At 41.0% G+C, this 22,451-nt stretch overlaps 1 protein-coding gene across 1 annotated transcript in view; it reads right to left on the bottom strand.

The window, feature by feature from the left end:
• LOC109044236 (UNC93-like protein) overlaps positions 1-22,244 on the bottom strand; it is a 122,538-nt gene extending 100,294 nt beyond the window's left edge. The window contains exon 1 of the mRNA XM_019061835.2: positions 21,682-22,244. The gene's annotated coding sequence lies outside the window, so the exon portion shown is untranslated. The remainder of the gene's footprint in view (positions 1-21,681) is intronic.
• Between the last annotated feature and the right edge of the window lie 207 nt (positions 22,245-22,451).

The following is a 22,451-nucleotide window of genomic DNA, read 5'->3' as shown; positions in this document are numbered from 1 at the left end:
TTATTCATGATGGAACTGACTAAAGCTGCATTTTAGATGCTTTAAAATTTCGATACATTTTCAGGGGGGTCCTTCCAACCCCCCCCCCCCCCCCCCCCTACGCCCCGGTTTAAAGTGTCCAGACACTTCTTTGCATTCACCTTTACATCGAACAGTAATTAACTATGTGTGTACACTAGAAAGGTAAACTTTTCATTGCTGAATCGCTGAAACCGGCATTAAATTAAAACTGAAATTCTAACGGAGGCTTTCCTTTTACGAAGGTTTTACCGAGCTTCATGATTCATTATATTCATACATATATATGCTAGTACAAGTATCAGATCAGGTAAAAAAGGAAGAGAGGGTCAGTTGCGCTTGTCAAAGAATTGGATGTTGATTATTTCAGCTTATAGATCGGCCAAAAATTAAGAGATCCGTCCGAACACCAAGTTTCCACGTCCAGTATTACTGGACGCACCACCCTGCGAAAAACACGCTGTATGACGTTGCACCGCGGTGCAAGGTGCATACAATGCAAGGTTTCTTACAACTGCGTTTCATGCGTGTTTTAGGTGGCGGAGCAACCGTGCGAAGCAAGAACAGCGTATGAACCATAAGGCGTGGCGTTGCCAAATTTCCTTTGACAAAACACACATTTTCAGGAGAATTTGTGAATATTTCTTCTGCAATTACTGAGGGGATTTCGTCCGTACTTGTTTTGATCTAAAAAGTATGCAAACGAAGCAACATAAACGTAACTTTTTCCAAAGTTTACTATTATCTGCGAGAAAATTTGGTGACATTTGATACGGCGTTTTTACTCAGCACGGCAAAATAGATTAATGAAAGTGAGAGAAACCACGGTATGCACTACCGCGGTGGATGAGGTCATACACCATGTTCTTCGAAGAGCCACATCTGCGTTAATATTGGATGTACAAACAAGTCATTTGGACGGATCAATTTATTATACTTGCTAATCTTTAAGCTTAAACAATCAAAACGCGATTCTGTGACCTGCGCAACTGACCCACTTTTGGCTACTGCGTCGTTGCACCGTAGTACTCGTTCACATTAATTCAAAGACGGACATTTCGCGGAACCAGGAGTCCGCGGTGAGTTTGGAATGTGGGTCCGAGTCGCGCTTGGATCGATGGATCTTTATCGAATGACCTTGATCGATATAAAGCATCGTCATCAGATAGAGGGTTATCGATCAATGGCATGGTCTCCTTTGCGATACATCGATTTATCTGCCATTAACAGGGTGTTTGCAACGAACACACCTTGATAATCGATATTTTACTTTAGGTTAAAATGGGGATATATCGATAGGCGATCATTCGCCACTGTTATCGATCAAGGTCATTCGACATCTATTCAAAAATCGACCCGCTTTGGGCGCGAGGACGAAAAAATGGAGGATCCAATTCGAAGGAGGAAAGTAATACTGTAGGCGGGGTTTTATCGTATCTCCGAGCCGAGGGCGCATAAATTTGAGATTAATAAAAATGGCAATTCCTGCGCGCCCGACGGAGGAATCCGTTAGTTCGATTGTCTGGCAGGCCCGTGCCCCGTGCCTGTTCGCGAAAACGAAAAGGAGTATTCGAGTGACGCGCGACGACGACCCCCTACGGCCCCCGGGCCCCCGTCTTGCAAGCCCCAGAGAGATCAGCCGCTTTGACCTGGATCGATCTTCGATTCGAAATTGGCGTTCGTTGCACTCTCTGTGCGGGGCGTGAGCGCTGCAACGCGACGCAGTCCAAAGCACCCAAGTTCCGGTCGAAATATCAGTTTTAGGTGGTTTACAAACAGTGTTCGAAACTCACCTTTGAGTTTTAGGAGCCATGTGGCGCATCAAGCCCGATTTTTAGGCGCCATTGAAGATTTTTTAGGGGCCAAATCGATTTTTTGCCTATATATTAAGGCGCATTCAGTGAAAAGTTAGACGCAAGATGTTTTCGTAACACAACTAGTAAATAGCTGTAACTTGGGGAAGACAAAAGCACTAAGAATGAAATCGTGAAGAATAGGAAAAGCGAGCTTTCACTTGTAGTGCTGAAAATTCTGAGTTTTTTCAATTCAAATAGATTTGTTCTTCTTTCTTTATGTGACTTCCTGTGAAAATCCAGATTTTTAAGGGGCAATTTTTAGGAGCCACGTTGGCGCAGAGCCTTCATTTTTTAGGCGCCATGGCCGATTTTTTAGGCGCATTTGGCGCGTTGGCGCCTGTGAGTTTCGAACACTGTTTACGAATCTGTAGAGGAAGGAATCGAATATCGAGATCTCGAATTAATTCGCTGAAACACAAGTCTCACTTCAAATTAATTATTGGCAAAAGACGATCCCTTTGTCGCCTAAGTGCAGATTCAACTCAGCATAAGTTTTTTTTTAGTTAAAGAAGCGTCGTTTCACTATCGTCAAGTTGAGGTGACGATTGCAACACAACGTTTCTAAGACTCAAAAAAAAAACCAATTTTGCCGACAAGAAAAGTAGCTTGAGGTCAAAATAATATCTCAAGAAAAAAAATTTGCAGAGGATCTTTTAGAAATATACATATGAAGAAAGTTTTTGAAAATGCCCAAAATCATCATAAACTTGAATGAGGTCTTGAATACAAATTGAACAATTTTGGAAAAAAAAAAATCTGAGACACAACATTAAATCCGAGAGAAGGATCGCGGTCTGTGTGTAGTTTGAAATTCCATCGCATGTAGTATGAGTATCACTTTAAAAGGATGTAATTTATCCAGGTGGACCACATCGAAAATCATGCCAACATGTGTTGGACAAGTCGTTTTTTCCTCGGATGTGCGTGTGTGCGTCTCATCGAAGTAACTGTTCATGCCAGTAAGTGTGATTTATGATCTTGGGCTCTGGCACACCGCACAGTTTCAATGTACTTGCAGTGCCTACGCAAATATCACAGAGGCGTATCTGTGGTGGAGGTTACTCGAATCACGCTCAATTTTTCTCTTCAAAAACCCCAAATCAGGGAAAATCCAAACAACAAAATTTCAGTACGTTCTAAAAATTGTCTGTATTGATGCAAAAGACAAAGATGGCAGGAGACAGGTTGCCGAAGAAGGTCCTTGACTGGGTTCCTCCTGGGAGAAGACGCAGAGGGCGCCCAATGAAAGGTTGGAGGGAAGGGATTGAAGCGGAAATGTTAAGGTGCTCAATCCCCCATGATTTGTGGTTTGAAAGAGAGCAGTGGAGGTTAGGAGTCGTAGAGCGCGAGGGAGTGCTGTAAAGCGACTTATATGTGTATTGATGCAAAATATAAAATAAAAAGAAACACACGGCTAATTTTTTTTCTGATTTACCGTGAAATTGTTGTTACAGTGGAGAGTGCGTTACAATGGACAGTGTCGTGTGTCGTCACGATGATGATCCAAAGCTGTTTCCAACAAAATAATTTATATCGTCCTCATTAATTTTGAGTAAACAATAATTCCGTACCATGTCGTTATAGTCATTTCCACGACCGCGAAAAGAAAAAAGTGATATGAAGACCTGTAGTGACTACCTACACAGAGCCATTTAAGCGAATAAGAAAGGGTACGTCAGTGTGTTGTCCCTTTTTATTTCTCCAATAAATGAAACAAGAGTCGGTTTTTTGTTTCGCAAGTAATTTAATGCTATTGTTTTTTTTCCTCGTAATTTCATCGTTATTTTTACCATTGTTCATTTTTCCCTACCTTTCTTGTTATTGGGACTTTAGTTCCGTTGGAGCGTGATTTATGACAAGGCTGTGTCCGCGATGTTCCTCAGGCAATAGCAAGGAGGTAAGCTGACCGGAGTGCGCTTGTAAAATTAAAGAAGGGATAATGAAGCGGATGGGTCATAAACCCGGCGAGTACTCGTCATAAACCTGTCACAGAAAAAGTTACGCGTGCCTCACGAATCCAGGACTCAGGAGTTGATTATAAAAGCGGACATCACTTTCAATTTCGGAACTGCTCCTGACCCGTGATCATCGGGACCCGTGTATTTGATGACGCCACCTCTCCGACGTCATTTTATATTCGTTTCTTCTATCTTTCTTTCTTTCGAGGTATTTTTACTTAGGTAATACGTTTTAAGTTTGGAACTTTTTATCTTCACGCGCGCTTCTCACGCAATGTCGCACTTATTCGTGTCGTTGCTCACCTGTGGCTGTAGGCTCGCTCTAGAAATTAAGAGAATGTTAAGACATGGCTCTTTTCTTCAATACAAGTTTTTTTTTGGTTTTTCATGACAAGTTGTAATTAGATATTTAGAACCCAAAACTTCTTCAACGCTGAGGGAATAGAGAGCTCGAGCTGAACCAGAAAAACAAGCTTGGCTTTACTGCTCCTGGATACACTGGAAAAAAAAACACATTGGATCTAGAGTCCAGACTATTAAAAACATCGACAAGAAAAAGTACTCTTGATTCAATCAGAATCTAGCTTAAATCAAGAACCAATCAATTTAAGCGGATTTCCTTTTGATTCAAGCAAAAATCCGATTGAATCAAAAGTATTTTTTCTTGTCAATGTTTTCAAGAGTCTCGACTCTAGATCCAATTTTTTCCCCCAGTGTACGTCTGCCAACTGCTCTTTCTCCCGTTTTACTTATAAGCATACGAGATAATATAACAAATTATGTTGTTAACTTATGTCAAAAACCTGATATGAGTTCCTAGAGGCCGCTTGACTTTTGAAATATTTAAGGTAAATCCAAATTTTTTGAGAGTTTAGGCGACCGTGTAGAACCAGAACATAGTGCACTGAGATGAATGGATTCGCCTTCTTTTAGCAGGGTAGGCGAAATTATCTCCCTTGATCATCAATAGTGGTATCTGAACGATGTAGTCCATATAGCGGTACAGCCCATACCTACTTTCCGTGACTTTGACCCCCCATGCATCCGTAACACAAACTAAAATTCTCCTCTCTCAAATTACATAATGGTGAGGAAGATACCCTCCCGCCCCCAAAAAACAATCGATTTTCCGATGAAAGTGAGCTAATATCTGGTTTTACGCGGTAGAAAAAAAATTACGAAAATTCTTAATCTAATCCTTGGGTATAACTCTATTTCAGCCCCTTAACTCCCCCCACTAAAAAAAAACACATGCCAACGAAAACTTTGACCCTTTCTCTTCCTCTAGAAGTATTACGTGTTTCTTGTGCGCTTTTTTATCGGGAAAGTACCGCAACTTCAGTCTACAGTTTAGAAATAATTAGAATAAAACCGGCGCGCAGAAAAATTCTTTCTCGCGCAAAAAATGGACAAGAGATCGGATGAAAAATTTTCCGGAATTTCCACGCAACGTACCGGATAACAAACTTTACACGATAATAATGCGGGAACGTGCTCCGATCAGATAAGATGCGACGCTCATTTGAAATTATGATAAATCGCTTTTCTTTCAGGTCGGCTATCATCCGTTAGTGCCGAATTTACTGCAAAATTGCGATAAAATTGCAACAAAAAATCACAAACTAATGAAAAATCGACAGGTAAGCCGCCAATTCATTTTTCAAGTTCACGGAGTTTCTCGCTTGGGCCTGAGAGCTTTCTCGTCAATCTGATTTTGATACCCGTTGTGTGGCCGCGCACCGGAAATAAAAACAATTGCGGATCGTGTTTACAAAAAACCGCTGTTATAATCTCGATTTTTCCCTATATTCTTTACCGGGTCTGATCCACAAACCTACCTCGTGGCTGCGTGCGTCTGCTCTGAAAAACTGAGACACTGTAAAAATCACAGAGGTGTCGGGTAGTTTCATAGAGTACATAGAGTCGTAATGTAAGTGGGAGATCTGGCGCCACTTTTAAGCATTTTCCATGTCCCGAATTCCGAGACTCCTGTGTGACGCCGGGTCACTTTTTCGATACATAATCGATTGTTTGCGATACACGGGTACCCGGCCATCCGATGACAACAACAACAACAACAACAAAGGAGATAGGAATTACCACGTATTCCACACCGCCATTTTGGATCGAAAATGTATCGAAAAAGCGACCCGAACTCGGCGCACACCGGGCTCGGAATTCGTCGAGTAGAACATGGCGCCAGCTCTCCCATTTTCATTACGACTCTATGTACTCTATGGGTAATTTCCATCGAACTTACGCGGTTGTTTAGAGCTGAAACAGCGTTGCTGATTCTCCGTAAAATTATGATGTTTAGCTGTGAGGTGCTACCTGAAGGAAGCGAAGTTAGACCTGCGACATGGCAATGATGACGAGAAGATAAACGCGGCTTGTAGGAAAAGGCACTTTCTCTGATAAAAGCGAAGCATTGCTGAAAAACAAATGATATATCACTATGTTCGACGGTATATGCTCCAACGGAGGAAAATGGTCAACTCTCTCTTACTGGTTAATTTTCCGTTATTTGGGAAATCTACGTGATGAGGCAAAATTTCCTCCGGGGGAAGATTAAAAAAATGTACGATGGGGCCCTAACATTCATCACAATGCACCAAAAATGACTCAAAGTCAGATCAACTTTAAGGCTTAGAGGAAAGGGAAAGTGCCCCCCTGCCCCTCACAAAAGACGCTTCTGAATTTTTCGATAATTTTGGTAAAAATTCAATGAAATTACATTTTTAAGTAGCAAGAGTAAAGTATACAGCACATCGTCTTAGCAAAAGCTGTGAGGCAAGGGAAAGGGGGTCTAAAAATCCAAATTTCAGAGTGACATAATTTATAAATTGCTCATTTTGCTGTATAGTTCGCCGGAAAAATATGTCTTACTCCTATCCAAAAAAATCCAACGCTTCGCCAACTTGTACAACAATCCGTTATCCGTCCTCTCTCGTTCAACACCCTCATCGGTTCATCACCCTCACTGTTACGTTAGAATAATATCCTTTCATTTAAAAACGGTCTTGAGCGAGATGGGTCAGTTTGCCGTGTGAATATCGAATCAGATCCATAGATGCCAATTTAAGCAAAAATCTTCTCAGTTTCTATCGAAATTCACACGTGAGCAAATGATACTCGCAAAACTTTGGCGTCCACAAGCATGACTAACGCTGGATGCTCGCTACTGTTCTTGCTCATTCCCCGTCAAACTCGGACTTAACCCCAATTGCGTTGGGCTTGAAACTCAAATGAGCTCTTTTCACCGGCGCTTCCCGCGCTGATTGGGCTGTTTTTCATGACAAAGACGTTCCCTGACCAGCTCTTAATGGCACCTCGTTTGTGCCTTGGTCATTGTCATTAAACTGAGAGTGTGGAAGTCTTCGCTGAAATTACTCGCATGAGCACGATTTGAAAATCGGGGAATTTCGCGCGGATTTCCGTTCGGAGTTCCGTCCTCAGAGCTCCATTCTGCCGTGCTAAGGAAAAACGCCGTATGAACCTCCGAGCGTTGCCAAATTTCCCCCGATAAAATGTTAATTTTTGAGGAATTTCATGGATATTTTTTCTTGAAATTTTCAGGAACTTTAGGTGAAATTGCGAACAAAATGACCTTAAGAATTCAAAGAAAAATGTTCATGTGAAATGTTCAAGAAATTCGTGTTTTCTCAAAAGAAATGTGGCAACGTCTGGAGGTTCATACGGCGTTCTTCCCTAGCACGGCAGATTTGCATCCCATACTTGGATAACATTTCACAACAAGGAACTCTATCTTTTCATTTTTCTTAATCTCTTTAAATTTTAATCACACCCGTCAGTGCAAAATTTTAAGGCCCACAAGGCCAAAAAAATGAAAAAGACGAAAATCTTAAGAGAATTAAAGTACAAAGAGACATCAGTGCGAAAAAAATATTCGAAACCAGCTGGTCATTCCTGATCATAAATCTACTATCGTCTAGATAAACGCTTGACCGCATACCGTTTATCTCGAAGTACTCGATTTCTGATAGCAGATTGATTGTTTGAAGTATTCCTTCTCATTCATTTACGAGTGGCATCTGAGTCTGATGATATCAAAATAATCAACAAGCAGGTATAAATCTGATACCACCTCTTTTCCGCTACCGTAGGAATCTAATTCTTTCACATCGAGGAAGAAATTGGTATGTAAAACAAATGGTTAATTTTGACACGCCTAAATCGGTCAGCGAAGGTCATCAACAAACTAAAACATTGGTATTGCAAACTATCTAAATTGGTGCGTTGCTGCAACTTCAGCTGATGGTATTGACCAAAACCAACTGGTCGCCAATTATGTGCGTCTTGCACTAGCTATAAAATTGGTGCACTACAACAACCATAGTGGGTGGTAAGGTGTCGAATTATCAATATTAAGTACCAATGTCATTGGAGTGCAGCACCAAGGAGGGTTATCTAGACCAGCAACCTAACTTTTTATATACTTCTACAATTTTTTGTAAAACCGATGTTTGCCAATTTTTATAGTTATTTTTATTTTTACTAATTACTGTTGTATTTAAAATTTTTAATTTTTTAACTTTTGATTTTTCCTCTCGATTTTTTCCTCTTCTTCTTGAGTGCAGTAATTCTGCTGAAGTCGAAATTGGATAGAGACCACGAGCTGTCGGAACTCTACTGGACGAGGGACCTGTTGAACGGTGCATTTGGAGTGCAGCGTGAACTGCATCAATATGCCGAAGACTGCAAGATGCATGTGCAATCTGCATGCAGCCTATGCACCATGCACACCGACGACAACTGGTGTAAGTACGCATTGCCCGGCCTCCGGCTAGCAGCAGCGCGGCAAGCAGCGACCGGCACTCGCAGTTTATCAATGAGAAATCGCGTAACTTAAGTTACAGCCTCGCTATCACTCGCCGCTTGCCGGCACCCAGCCACGCCGCACAGTGGATCGAGTCAATTAGAAAGGTCGGACATGAAATTTTTTATTAAAACTACAAATTTTGGTGTTCATTTCGTCACATTTTACATTTCAAGGGGTGCTTCGAGTAGAAAATTTCACGAGGAAACCCAAGGAAACAACTTTTAGAGCCTCAAAATTTTGTATAAACGGAGTTATAAGCGTTTAAACTTTCTAAATTTTGTCCGACCTCTCCTATGGACTCGATCCACTGTGCGCCGCCTATTTCCGTCGATTTTTTCGGAGCTCCTCCGGGCTTCCCATTTGACGAGTGGACTAGATTTCTTAATAAGGAACTACTACTTTTTGCTTATCTATGAAACCACCTATCTTTATCGGATGAGGAGAGAGGAGAGGAAGTAGAACGCAGAGAGGAAGAAGAAGATGAGAAAGAAGAATACAAGAAACGGTTCCAAATGGCTCCGTTCGGTTGAGGTGATCAAACTTGCTGCAGCCATACTATGCCAAGATTTGTATCAGTTGGCTCTCCCAGAATCGGATACTTCCGTTGTTGCAGGCGCAGTTCGGTTCCTTTCAAGGCAGGATTAAGGGGATGGCCACTTGAGCCGCGGCCCATGGCGGCAAATCTAGTTAGCGGCAAATTTTGCAATTTTTTTAAACGTAGGTGTAAAAAAATCGAATTTAGAAAATAAACACCGAGAACCGAGAAACAACCGAGACAAAGCAACAAAATCTCTCATTTCCTGAGAGTATTGTAATTTCTGATTTTGTTGTCTTTCAGTGATACAAGAGATATCACCTTTAATTAGTCGAGTTAAGAGAGGAACCAAACACGCAATTTGGCCTGGAACGGCGCGACCTAGAGAGAAATAATGACGAGGACTTGAGATGGAAAGGAGAAGCCCTATCGGCGCGGCGATCGGCATGTAACACATATTAGCGCCTACGAGACTGCATGAATACTTCACGCATTGCGTCAAACACAGTACGGTCAACAGCGGTCGGCGCGGCGCGGCGTGAAACACACAGTGCCTACAAGACTACATAAATACTTCACGCATTGCGCCAAACACAATGTGGTCAGCCCGGCACGGCGGCGGAAGTTAAAAATTATTACTATAGCGCCTACGAGACTGCACGAATACTTCACGCATTGCATCAAACACAGTGCGGTCACTGCAGTCAGCGTGAAACGGATAGCGCCTACAAGAATGCATGAATACTTCACGCATTGCGCCAAAGACAGTGTGGTCAGCGTGAAAAGCTTATCGCCTACAAGACTGTCGGAATACTTCTCGCATTGCGCCAAACACAGTGCAGTCGGCGCGGCGCGGCGGCGGAAGTTAAAATCATTAAACTACATTTATGTTTGTTCTTTCATAATTTTTTCGTTCATTTCTTATGAATAAAAGGCCTTGTCCACACAGAGGTAGGTTTACGGAACTTAACTTTCGCGCAAAGCTCCGTGAACTTTTACTAGTAGTGTTGACAGGGCTTTTCCAAAGAATGTGTTCAACACGAGTAAACGCGTCTTCTGCATCCTTCCCCCGCTGGCACGTTCACTTGATGGTTTTTATTGATGTTTCAAAACGAATGAGAAGGGGGTGGCAAAATACAGGCGGCCCATGGGCGGCAAGAAGGTAAATCCTGCCCTGGTTCCTTTGACCGAGGACTCCGGTTAGCTGGACCAAAAATTTTGGTGTCCCATATCGTCGTCTTCCGGACGAAGGAACGTATCTCTATTCCAAGTCTGCAAAATTGTCTCAAACAATTCAATTTTTACAAGAATGTGCCTGCACAATATTTGTTCAAAATTTGTCTGATTTTTAATGGAATCAGAGGAAAAATCAGGGAAATTTTCGGCTAGAAATTCTCAGGATTCTCTGTGTGAAAATGCAATATACGAGGGGGAATCTGGCAACATTGAAATATTATTACGTTCTTTCGTGAGGGAAACTGATTTATGAGCCGAAGTTTCGTTAATGTACCCAAAATTTTTTTCTCCCTTGAAAAATATCACTTCCAGTGGAGTGGCGTGCTTTACAACATATCGATTGATCTGTCATTTAAACCCATGGAAAAGGATCGATAAACAGGGTGTTCGTCGCGAACACCTTAATATTCGATTCTTCACCGCAGTTTCAGAAGGGGAATTATCGATAATCACTGGCGGATCCAGCAAATTGGCAGCATTGTTTTTTCTCCATTTAAACCTATGGAAATGTATAGATTCTTGAAGGGACCAGGTGTTCCAACAATAATCGATTATTTAACATAGGTTTAAATGGAGGAAATCCTGTGTTGCCAAATTGCTGGATCCGCCCCTGTCGATAATCCATCGCTCACGCCTCGCCACTACTGTAGGGAACACGCATATTCCTACTCCTTTCTCTAAATGGGCTACTGTGCAGCAAGAAAGCATTTAAATGAGGCAAGCTAGTGACAATGTTGACGATATCCACGCACGGGCAGAAAGAGAAATAGGTGAATCATGGATGGCACTACGCTCAAAGTCCACGCGAGAGCGCGGCCAGGCGAAACAAGAGCAATATCCTCAACAGTTTTCTCCAAAGTAGATCCTTATCGAGGTTTACTGACATGAGCAGTGTGTAAACTCCAAAAGTTTATTATTCCGCTCATAATCCGCCGGGCTGGAGCCGCGAGAGAAATTTCGCAGATAAGCGTTCTTTACGGACATTTTCTCCGAGCGCTCAACGTGCCCGGCCCTCCGCCAGATTGATTGTCATCTCCATTTCATTTTTGTCCATTAGCTACAATAGCCGCCGTGGATTATAGTCGCCTAGACTGCCGTGCTAAGAAAAAACGCCGTATGAGCCTATAGGCGTTGCCAGATTTCCTTCACTAAAAACCGAATTTACGGAGAAAATTGTGAATATTTTTTTCCAAAAATTTCAGACAATTTTGTATGCTATTTAATCTAATATATCTGAAAATTTCAAGGAAAAATATGCATGAATGCCTTCAAAAATACATGTTTTATCAAGGGAAATTTGGCAACTCTTGAATGTTCATACGGCGTTTTTCCTTAGCACGGCAGTAGTCCTTTTTCACGGGGGTCTTGTAGAGGTGATACGCTTGGAAAAAGTGGTTACCGGGGATGGAATACCTGCGGGAGAGGAGAGCTCGAAAATAAATACCCAGATATTTATTGCACTGAAAAATGGTTACGGGCTATAGACATACCGTCCGTTCCAGGCTCAGAGGCCGAAAGTTCCGGGTGCTGGAGCCTTAGCTTCGATTGCTCCGGGTGGTACGCCCAGAACTTTCGGCCTCTGAGCCCGGAACGCGGACGGTATGTCTATATAGCCCGTAAGCACGGCTTCCACGGCCGGAGTTTTTCTTCCGCGTGGCCCCGCATCACTGATTGTGAGAGAAAAAGTTTGGTCCTATCGTCGTTTCCCAAACAAAGGAATGTAACTCCATTCCCACGTTGCAAAATTGGCCCAAACAATTCAATTTTTTACAAGAATGTGCCCGTACAATTTTTATCGAAAATTTGTCTGATTTTTGCATACGATCAGAAGAAAAATCAGTGAAATTTTCAGTTAGATTTGCCCAACATTTTCTTGAGAATGCAATTCGCTAAGGGAAATTTGGCAACACTGAAATGTAGTTACGTTCTTTCGTGAGGGGAACGACTACATGAACTACGAGTACGATATTCTATATCTACCGTGCTCTTAAGCTCGGCGATACAACATTTGTGTTGTATAGGTAATCATTTCTAGTTTTTCAGGAAAATCATGGAATGTAATCTCTTTTCATTTACTGACTTATTCAATTTTCTGAGTAAATTTGGCAATCCAGCGAGTTTGAGTGCTCCCAGCAACTAATCGATCAGATATCTGATGTCAGTGGAAAGTTTTAATTTTTGATTTTGGAAATTTGTCAGTTTTCTCACGTTCCAAAAAGGTTAATGAGGCGCACTTCTCTCGAGGAATTTTCAATATTTTGACTAACCAAACACATCGGATGCGGACAATAAAACTAATCACCTCTAGAATGATAGCAACCCCTGTGATAATGAGGAGCCGGATGACCTAGGGCGTCACCGAGATCCTCGAATATGTCCGGAAGTCTTACAATTAGCGTTTCCTTTGTAAAATAAAGCAATTTGGCAAAATAACAGTGATTGAATTTGGAGACAGATGTGACTGTTCACGGAAAAGTAATCATTAATCCACAACAGCTCAAAGGTAAGTTATTGATACCAGAGCACAGCGAAATGCTTTACGAACATTTTAGGACGAAAGTGTCCAAAAGTGTCAAATAGAACTGGAGTGATGGTGGTTTGAAGTGTGCAATGTAATAAAAATATTTACCGAAACAGGCATTTGAAATCCTAATCTAACATATTCAGGGCACAAAACAACCGAATTATAATGTAACTTTACGGATTCCATTACCACAAAAAAAAAAAAAAAAAAAAAAAAAAAACCCTCACAACTTATTCTTAAGAACAAGAGAGAAAGTCTTCTGTTGAAATCTCATAATCAGATTTTTCGACCCAGCTCGACAGAAATCACCTTGCTTACAAGACAGGCATGTGGAAATCCAAGCTATCCATAAGTCCCCCAGGTTCAACGACCCAAAAAGCATCAAGCAAGACAGATGCGAACAATTGTGTACACAACAATCCCAACACTCTAATAAACTTTCCTTCACGATAGCAGGTACACATGGAGGGACTTGAGTTTGGCCTGATTTTATTCCTTTTTGCTATCTGCGATTCGTAATCCAAGATTCAGGAATGGAAGCACGACTCTGTAACATGCGCCGTCAACCCATTTTCACATTCGTGTCGTCCCTGAAACTGTCTCCAACGCCTCGGACATCGTAGCCTCCAATTATTTTTAAAGGGTTAAGCGGGTGTTAGTTCTGAAAGTTGCCGTTCTGAGCGGTCCGACGCGACTAACGACAAGACAAAGGCGCAGCGGGAGGACAAGGAGGTGTTAAATTGAACCTCAGTTGAACATATTTATGCTAAAAGGAACTATGTGCATAGGGCTCGCGTATAACATAGTTCCTTTTAAAATGAAAACATAAATAAAGCATAAATACATCCAGTTGGTTGACGGGTGACGAGCAACTTGTTGATCCGCACGAGAACGAGGCAAACGACGACTGGTAAAAGCGAGTAAAACCATCATGATAACAGCTCCACATTACAAGAAGAAAGTCGAGGAAAATAAACGAGACTCATATACTGCCGTTCTAAGGCAAAACACCGTATGAACATTCCAGGGACGCCTAATTTCCTCGGATAAAATGTTAATTTTTAAGGAAAGTCATGAATTTCTTTCCTTGATATTTTCAAAAACTTCAGATGAAATTGCGAACCAAATTACCTGAAAAATCGGAAGAAAAATATTCGTAAGGTTATTAGAAAATTCGTGTTTTATCGAAGGAAATTTGGCAACGCTTGAAGGTTCATACGGCGTTCTTTCTTAGCACGGCAGCATATTCACTCCGAGCAGTGCTGAGACTGTGTACCGCTGAAAACCGCTTCTTCAGCGGATGACGGTCATGCCGAGTCCACTTTTGGACCCGATTTCAGAATTTTCTCCGCACGCGGATGATAAGATTATCATCCGCGTGAATTAAGAAGAATTAAGTCTGCGTCACGTGATCAAATTGGAGATCTCAAAACGGTCCGTAAAAGTAGGCTGTGGCAGTTGTTCAAACTCTGAATTGCTGTTTTTTGGCAAAACTTGAATGTTATGTCAGGCAGTCAGAAATCGCTGGCAATTTGCAAGCTAAATACGTGTTCATTCGTCGAATTGCGAAAAGTCGCACCGGCTCAGTTAAGGATTCATCGGTAGAGAACTTCGAAAGCACGTCTTCGGCTTGGAGCGCCTTCAGACTCAGGTGATACTCTACGCTTTGCCAGACGGTTAGTTTAGTTGCCTATCCGAACCAAACCCAACTAGGGTCTCTGATTTTACTGTACCTACGCACGCACTCGGGAGAATGCTGGTCAATACTAGCATCGTGCATTCCAGAGTAAAAGTGTCTGTTTTAATTTCAATTAACTGGTATTTTCTGCCTTATCGATACTTTCTGAATTTTATATTTGTTTTTATTCAACTCACATACATAGCAATTTGCCGGAGATTGCTAAATGCCTGCGACGTATACATCAAGTAACGTTTGGAAAAAGGGCACATAATGTGCGTTTGACTTCGCTCTTATTTCACGTAAATGAAAACATAGAATAGCAAGGCCCAAAAACGTCCTGTTTTATACAATTATTTCACTTTACAATTTCATAAATACACATTATTCTCATTTGGTCCATATTATTCTCGTGTCTTTTTTTTTATCAGGCTCAGGTAATCACCATTCCGGTGGTACATCAGCCCATTATTCTTTTCTGAACCTAATTGCTTAAGTTCATTCCTAAAATTAGAGAAAACAAGGAATGGTATCACTGAAAATGATTGAACGATAATCATGAGAACAAATCAATCACAGACGTTGATGTCTGGCGTTTGGGCTGGAGATGAAACATAAAAACCTCATAACAGTGTCGAGAAGATATTAAACTTTTTATGACCCTTTATTCCAACCCGTCAGTGGATGGGTCTAACGTTGGTCAGATCTTACCGTTATGAAACCATCATTACGGAACTGGTAAAAATTGAGGTGTTCATGAAATGCATCTTAAGAATGAGCTTATTCTGATTTGGCTGCCACAAAACCAAAATTCTAGGGGGCTCAGAAAAATCCGATGGCGTTGTTAGAAAACTGACATCAAACTGTAAATTTCCTCAGCAGCACCTCACGGAGTATACGGTGGACATACCAAAACATTTCAAAAGTAGCCGATCCCCAATCTTCAAATGCCGATTTTCCCCAGCGAAATTCACATGCATCATATACCATTGAATAAAATGAAGGCAGTTCTACAAACTTGGCTAGAGCAATTTTCCGAAAGTGCTTATAGTCATCTTTAATTAGTATCATTTGCTTAGTGTTGATTTCGTTTTCTTCCACAATTGGGTGCTCAGAATTGGTTAACTACAACGTTAACTTCTCATCTAATTTCTGAAGTGCACATCGATGTGAAACTTTTCAAATACATTCAGAATGTTTAACGCGGGAATTCTGATGAAAATTATGCCTCATGCCTTAAATTTTTTTGCACTGAGTAAGTTTCATTTAACAATGCTGTTCAAGTCGTACATACTCATAAAACTGGGAAAACTGATCGAATTTATTTATATTATATTAAATTTGTTACACTTTTCCTTACAACTCATCGAAAGTTGACAAAAATTTCGTTAATATAGACTTGATTTGTTTCAGAGTTTCTGAAAATTTATCTGATATACGTAAAGGTGTGTTATATTTGGTTTGAACATATTTTGCAAACGCTGCGAGACATGAATGAATTCCGATCAAGGCATCGTCAAATTTCTTGAAACTTGACGGAAGTGTGTATTTGGCAAACTGCATCAGACACCATCTTTACATGATAAACACCCAATCTTTCATCAAAGCTTGCGCAAATTTGGTGTACCAAACTTCATTGAGCTTAAACTTTCTAAGAAACTCTACCTATCAGACTACCAATCAATTTTTTTGGCGTAATTAAGCATCATCAAACTCGACCAACATGCGACAAGAGCAACTTTAAAATGAATACCTCTGTCTGAGAAATTTTATGGGAATACCGGAACTTACCACACGGCCCAGCTCCAAGTCGGCGGAAAAAACCATCGGCCCAAGAAAATCTACCAAACGTCCATCAACTTTCGTCAAACTTGAACAAGCATCATCAAACTCGACCACCAAAGCACCCACGATTCCAAAAACATTCTTCGGTGCATCTTATGTGATTACCGGAACTTGCAACACGACCCGGGCGGAAAAAAACCGTCGGACCACGAAAACAACTGACCCATCGCGATGCGATCTGTTATGGACGCTATTAGTGGCGACGTCATCATAGGGATTCTCCATTATATCGAATTGGATCCAAACAATAACATTGGCATAACCTCTTTCAATGCTAACAATGCGAAAAAATCGATAAATATCGCTTTTCTGTGACGTTGCACTAATAGCGTCTATGACCACGGCGCGGCGGCGGCGGGTGTGACGTTCTGAGCACCACGCCGGCCGTACCGCGGCCGCGTCACGTCATGTCACTACGACCGCGTACGCTCGGCGACCATGCCGCGCCGCGGTTAGGAAGAACGCCGTATGGGCCCTCAAATGTTGCCAAACTTCCTTGAATAAATCACGAATTTCCGGGAAAAATTGTAAATATTTTCCTTCAGATTTTTCAGAGAATTTTGTTCGTAATTTGATCTAAAATGCATGTAAATTTCAACGGAAAAGACTCATAACTTCCTTCAAAAATCAATATTTTCTGAGAGGAAATTTGGCAACATTCGAATGTTTATACTGCGTTTTTCCTCAGGACGGCAGCATGTCGTGCCACCAGCGAGAGTAATTAAAATGACTTATCAAGCGGAGTCGTTACTGACCGCAGTAAAACCCGCTGTTGTTTGAACAATGCCAATCGTCACGGTAGTTTCACTGCCACGGCAAGGGCGGCTGTGGCTCTCAGGTGTGAGGTAACAGGTCGTCGGTCGGCTTCGCAGGTTCACGTCATCGTTTAGTTAAATAGGTACTTACCTATCGCAATAAAAGAAAAGGAAGCCTCAAGCTACCAAAAGACCCGGTAAAAATAACATTTGTTTTAAATCGTACTCTGGAAAAAAAAGTAACGGGCTATATAGACATACTGTCCGTTCCGGGCTCAGCGGGCCGATTATTGAAGTTGGTAGACAAAGCTATAGACAAAGAAGACAAAAGGGGTATGGAGGGATCCTATTGGTGGAAGCGGGTGGTTGCAATGGACAAAGGCAGTAGGTAATAGACCAACTAAAGACAACCCACGAGAAACCCGACAATTAGTCCATCATTTTCTCCCTTAGTCTATGTGAACCACACATTTCAACCAATGGGATCGCTTCATACTCCCTGTGTCCTTTTTATACATCGCTTTGTCTACCAATTTCAATGATCAACCCGCAGAGGCCGAAAGTTCCGGGTGCTGGAGCCGTAGTTTTGATTATTCCGGGTACTACGCCCGGAACTTTCGGCCTCTGAGCCCGGAACGCGGACGGTGTGTCTGTATAGCCCGTCAGTACGGCTCCCACGACCGGATTTTTTTTTTTCCAAAGTAATGATCTAGAGCGAGGCTTACTCAAGAAAAAAGTAAGCTCATATGAATTGAACATTAATGTTCGATGCTGATTGAACGATGGGTATGCTTGAACTTTCGTAGCGTGCAGTGACAATTTTGGACAGGGTAACTGGACCTCTTTTCTAGTGTATATTTCGAAGAAAATGCATAATTTCCCTCAGTTCTTGATCCTGATTCGAAAATTCGTTGAGCACGGTTGGACCTCTTATTTCAGTTCTGTTTCATCAGAAGTTCGGTCGCATGAATCACATGTTTGGTTATAAGATCCGAAAGCTCGGTGGTTCGACAAACTAAAGAATTATTGTTCGATGAAAATTGAGCACGAAATAGTTTATATGGACAATTTTTTTGGTCACTGTGAAAGGAACAGATACACCTACTCTTTTGAGCCGAGTCGAGGCGTATGAGGTAACCAAAGTTTTTGGTGACAGAAATCAAACTTTGGTTCACCTAACCGGAACTCGGTTCCAATGACCAAAACTTTTGCTAACCTAGACCTAGAAACTTCGGTGTTCAGTATAAACTGAAACTTCAGTCCGTGGATTTTTTGCTCAGTGTGTCTGAGTTTACATTAGCAGCGCGTCAAAAGAGAGAAGGGATTCAGAAAGGAAATAAAAATTGCGTGACAAAATTCTGAAACGACCCCTGTTTCAACTCTTTAGATGCTCGAACGTGAAAGGAGGAGAGCCTTTTTCTGGGAACTTTGAAAAGTCAGAACTTCGAGGGAGAAAACGGAAAGAGTGGCGATTAATAATCGTCGGCCAATACAAATGAAATTATACGTTGACGGGAGTTGATGGCGAGTTCGCTTGATGCTTTCCGGGTAAAATTCTCTGAGCATGGAAAATCTAAGTTCGCTAATTAAGTAGAATTACCGTTAATTACCCCACGAGGAACTCGAAAATTTTCTGATCAAAGGATACGCGTAATCAAAGTATCACATGGAAATTGCATCTAATTTTGTGTGGCAGCTATAATGAAGTTGCATGAGGCCCCAATACGAATTACGTATGGATCCAGCGGTAAAAATTCCGCGTCGAAAACTAGTGTGGTTTAATTAGAGTCGTCTGGAAGTCGGAGGATGTTTTTTGAACGTTTTTTAAAGCGCCGTCTCTGACTTTTTTCACATTTGGAACTTGTACTTCAATTTATGACCTTTTATGCGATTGATGCGGGAAGGAGGATGTCAGCATTGTTACCCTAATTTGGTCCGACCAGAATTTACTTTTAAATTATGAATTTTAACACTGATTTTTTTATTTTCGGCGAATCTATTAAATGAACGTTGAAGTGGATTTACTACTTTTTTAAAAATGTAAACAAAGATGGTTACGTTGAGCAAAGTTTGCTTACGTGCTGCTTCCGCTTTTAATTTTGTGGAATTTTTAATCAGCGAAAACCAAAAAAGGCACCATACAAAAGTGCAACCTCAAATATGTTACTTTTATAATCGATAATCTTAGGGGGCCTTTTGTAAAAAAGAGAATTTTCATAAATTGATATCAAAAGTGTAAAAAAGCAATAATTCAGAAATTAATTCAGTTACGTGAATGCAATATTCCGCATTCAGATGCATTTTTGCTTTTCAACTTTTGAATTAAATGCAAAGCAATTTTCAGAATAAATTTATCCGAGAATGGACAGCAGTGGTTTCTTTTACACTGAGCCCGCAACTAGTTTTTTACTAAATCTACAACGCGAGACCCGTAATAAAGTTTATATATTCAATATTTTGACTATTGTTTACTTCCGGTATACATTCTATCTATGATACTCTCATTGTACTAAAATATAAATTTTTCAATTTTAAATTTTTAGAGAGAAATTTAAAATTTCTTAATGGAACAAAATCACGCACAATGACGTACGAAGATTTACAATCATTAATTCCCTCCAGAAAATCATAAAATAACACTCTTACATATTCTGCATTTCATTTTAATCTTTATGCCATAATTCCTTGATTTAGTTTTGGGTTAGATTTTTAGGATTTCATTGGAGGTAAATGCGGATTAAACCGTTAAAACTGGCTTTCATCCGCATTAATCGTTTGTTACCAAACTTTCCTCCCGGGGTTGCAAAAAAAGGTATGAACTGCAGTGAATGAAGGCAGTATCGGATGTACTTTAAAATCTACGACTGATTTCAACCAGTTCGGTCATGAGTTTTATTTTGTCTCTGGAAGGATAAACAAAAAACAAATCTCCCAAGCATTATTTAATGCTACATTGACGTGCGTAAATTCACTCCAAATTCATACCGCGCTTGTGAACACTGACCTGTAGTTACCCTACGTTTGTTGCGACCCGCAAAATGTCTTTAACTGTGTTTTAAAGAGAATTGTGATGGCATTGGCTTAAAAATGTAAAAAAGTGTACGACCTCAATTTATTCTACACAGGTTGACTAGCCTCAAAGAGGCTAGCAACTTGATTTTTTGCTGTAACTTACAATTAGCCGCCTGGGGGACGACATGATGAACAACACGTTTTTCATTCCCGGGTTAAAGTAGTAAAGCACGCAAATGTATTGCGGTGTTTCAAAATCTCTCTTATATAATTTAATAAGGAACAAAACTCATTGTTTTAAACAAAATTTCGCGCTGAAATTTGATTTTCTTAGAAAACCCCGGTCTCCCCGGTTTGAAGATTACAATTCTCTGAGGAAATTTAGGATTAAATTTAAAGAAGTTTTAACAACAATTTCCTGCATCGCAAATTTTTTGCGCTTTTTTCGAATTAAACTATATCTGTACAACATTAAAATGTTTCACAAAAACGCCGAACACTTGTAGTTTTACAGCAGTTCCGAATAAGTCTGAAGCACTATGTCTGAATAAGTCATGAGTTCAAAATCTACGTGACACTATTTGCCCATACCGCAACATATTCTCGGTTGGCAAACGTTTCGCTGTTGCAAAATAAAGAAATGCTATCTTCAGTCTCTGGGCATCTTCTCTCAATAGCCCGCAGAGATTAGAACCGGTCAGCGCTTCAACTGCCAGGCAATTTTTTCGCCGATATCGGACAGCTTCTACATATCCTCTTTAATTTATGCATACCACCTGGACTAATCCTCATTAGACAGACATAATTCAAATCGTCCTGATTATAATTCAATTTATGCTATACTAACAGAAAACCTGCAAATGGTATACTCTATAAAATACACTAATAGTTTTGACATTAACTGACTATCTCAGGTAAATACGGTATTTAGTGCAGTGATTACACCTCCAATGACTGGTCTCTCATTATCGAGTACTTGGGTATTCAGAAGCTCACTTTATATTTACTTTGCTTTTTGCATGTACTGAGTTTTCCCAATTTTGAAGTATGCAACACATGCTATTAACTACTACTACTAACTAACTAACTGCATTAAACTAAGGCTCTAAAGAACCCTTTAAACTTTTAATAACACATATTCATAAAAATTAGACCGCTGAAAATATTTTATCGATGAGGATGAGAAATAAAGCATGAGAACGTCCGGAATTTTAAACAAGTTAAGTAAGATTTTTTTTTTTCAGCGCATGACGATGACATTATTCCTCATTTTGCTTGATAATTGCATTACACTCTTTTTGTTAGCGTTTACTTGAATAGTAGAATACTGACCAAAAGAACCCAAACTCAATTTCGCAAAAAAAAAAAAAAAAACAAAAAAAACAAACAAAAAAAAAAAAAACTATGAAGCAAATTTTACTCACGTTATGTTTGCGCAGGCTCAATGAATTATTCAGCAGCAGAGAAGGCCTCCCCGGCTAAGTTTACAACCAGAAATATAGTCAATCACACTCCAAAACACAAGGCCACATGCTTTACCTCAATCGCGGGACAGCGGATCAAAAACCGAGGTCTGCACAAACTTTCAGTTTCACCTCACTTTTTCGCAACCGGTCGACTTTGTACGATCTCATGCGTGGAGCCAAAATCCAAAATCTATGTAATCCTCACGATATGCGCGAGCAGCTGCACATCGACGAACGTGAAACACTTCAAAAACAACAACACAGAACTAACGGACGATCTTCTCATTAACGACCGTAGGCGGGCACTCGGGTCGAAGGGATTTTTTTCCGACTGCGGAAATCACTGATTTTCTTCGCGATGGGGAAAAGTCCGAGCGTGTAGCGGGAAAATCGCTCGTCGGGGGGAGCGTGTGATGGGCATTAACGCGGCGCGGCGAATGCGGAGAGAAATGTAAACAGTGCGGGTCTGAAGAGCGCGTGACCGGTCGACGCGAGGAGAGTCGGTTCACTGAGTCGTCGGAGTTGAGCACACACAACGGAGGAGTCCACGATCGACGCCGATGGGCGATGGGCGATGCGATGAGATCGACGTCCACCGATCCTGATAGCGGCCACCGTATCGCCAATCGTGGCCGCGTCTTGGAGACTCCGCTTCGATAGGTCGAAAGCCACCGATCAGATGCCTGAAATTATTGGCGTGCGCGGATTTTAAGAGCGGTGGTCAACCG

The sequence above is a fragment of the Bemisia tabaci genome, chromosome 3 (genome assembly GCF_918797505.1).
Source record: "Bemisia tabaci chromosome 3, PGI_BMITA_v3".
Classification (NCBI taxonomy): Eukaryota; Metazoa; Arthropoda; class Insecta; order Hemiptera; family Aleyrodidae; genus Bemisia; species Bemisia tabaci.
The sequence above is the reverse complement of the archived record's forward strand: the minus strand, read 5'-3'. Positions and strand labels throughout refer to the sequence as shown.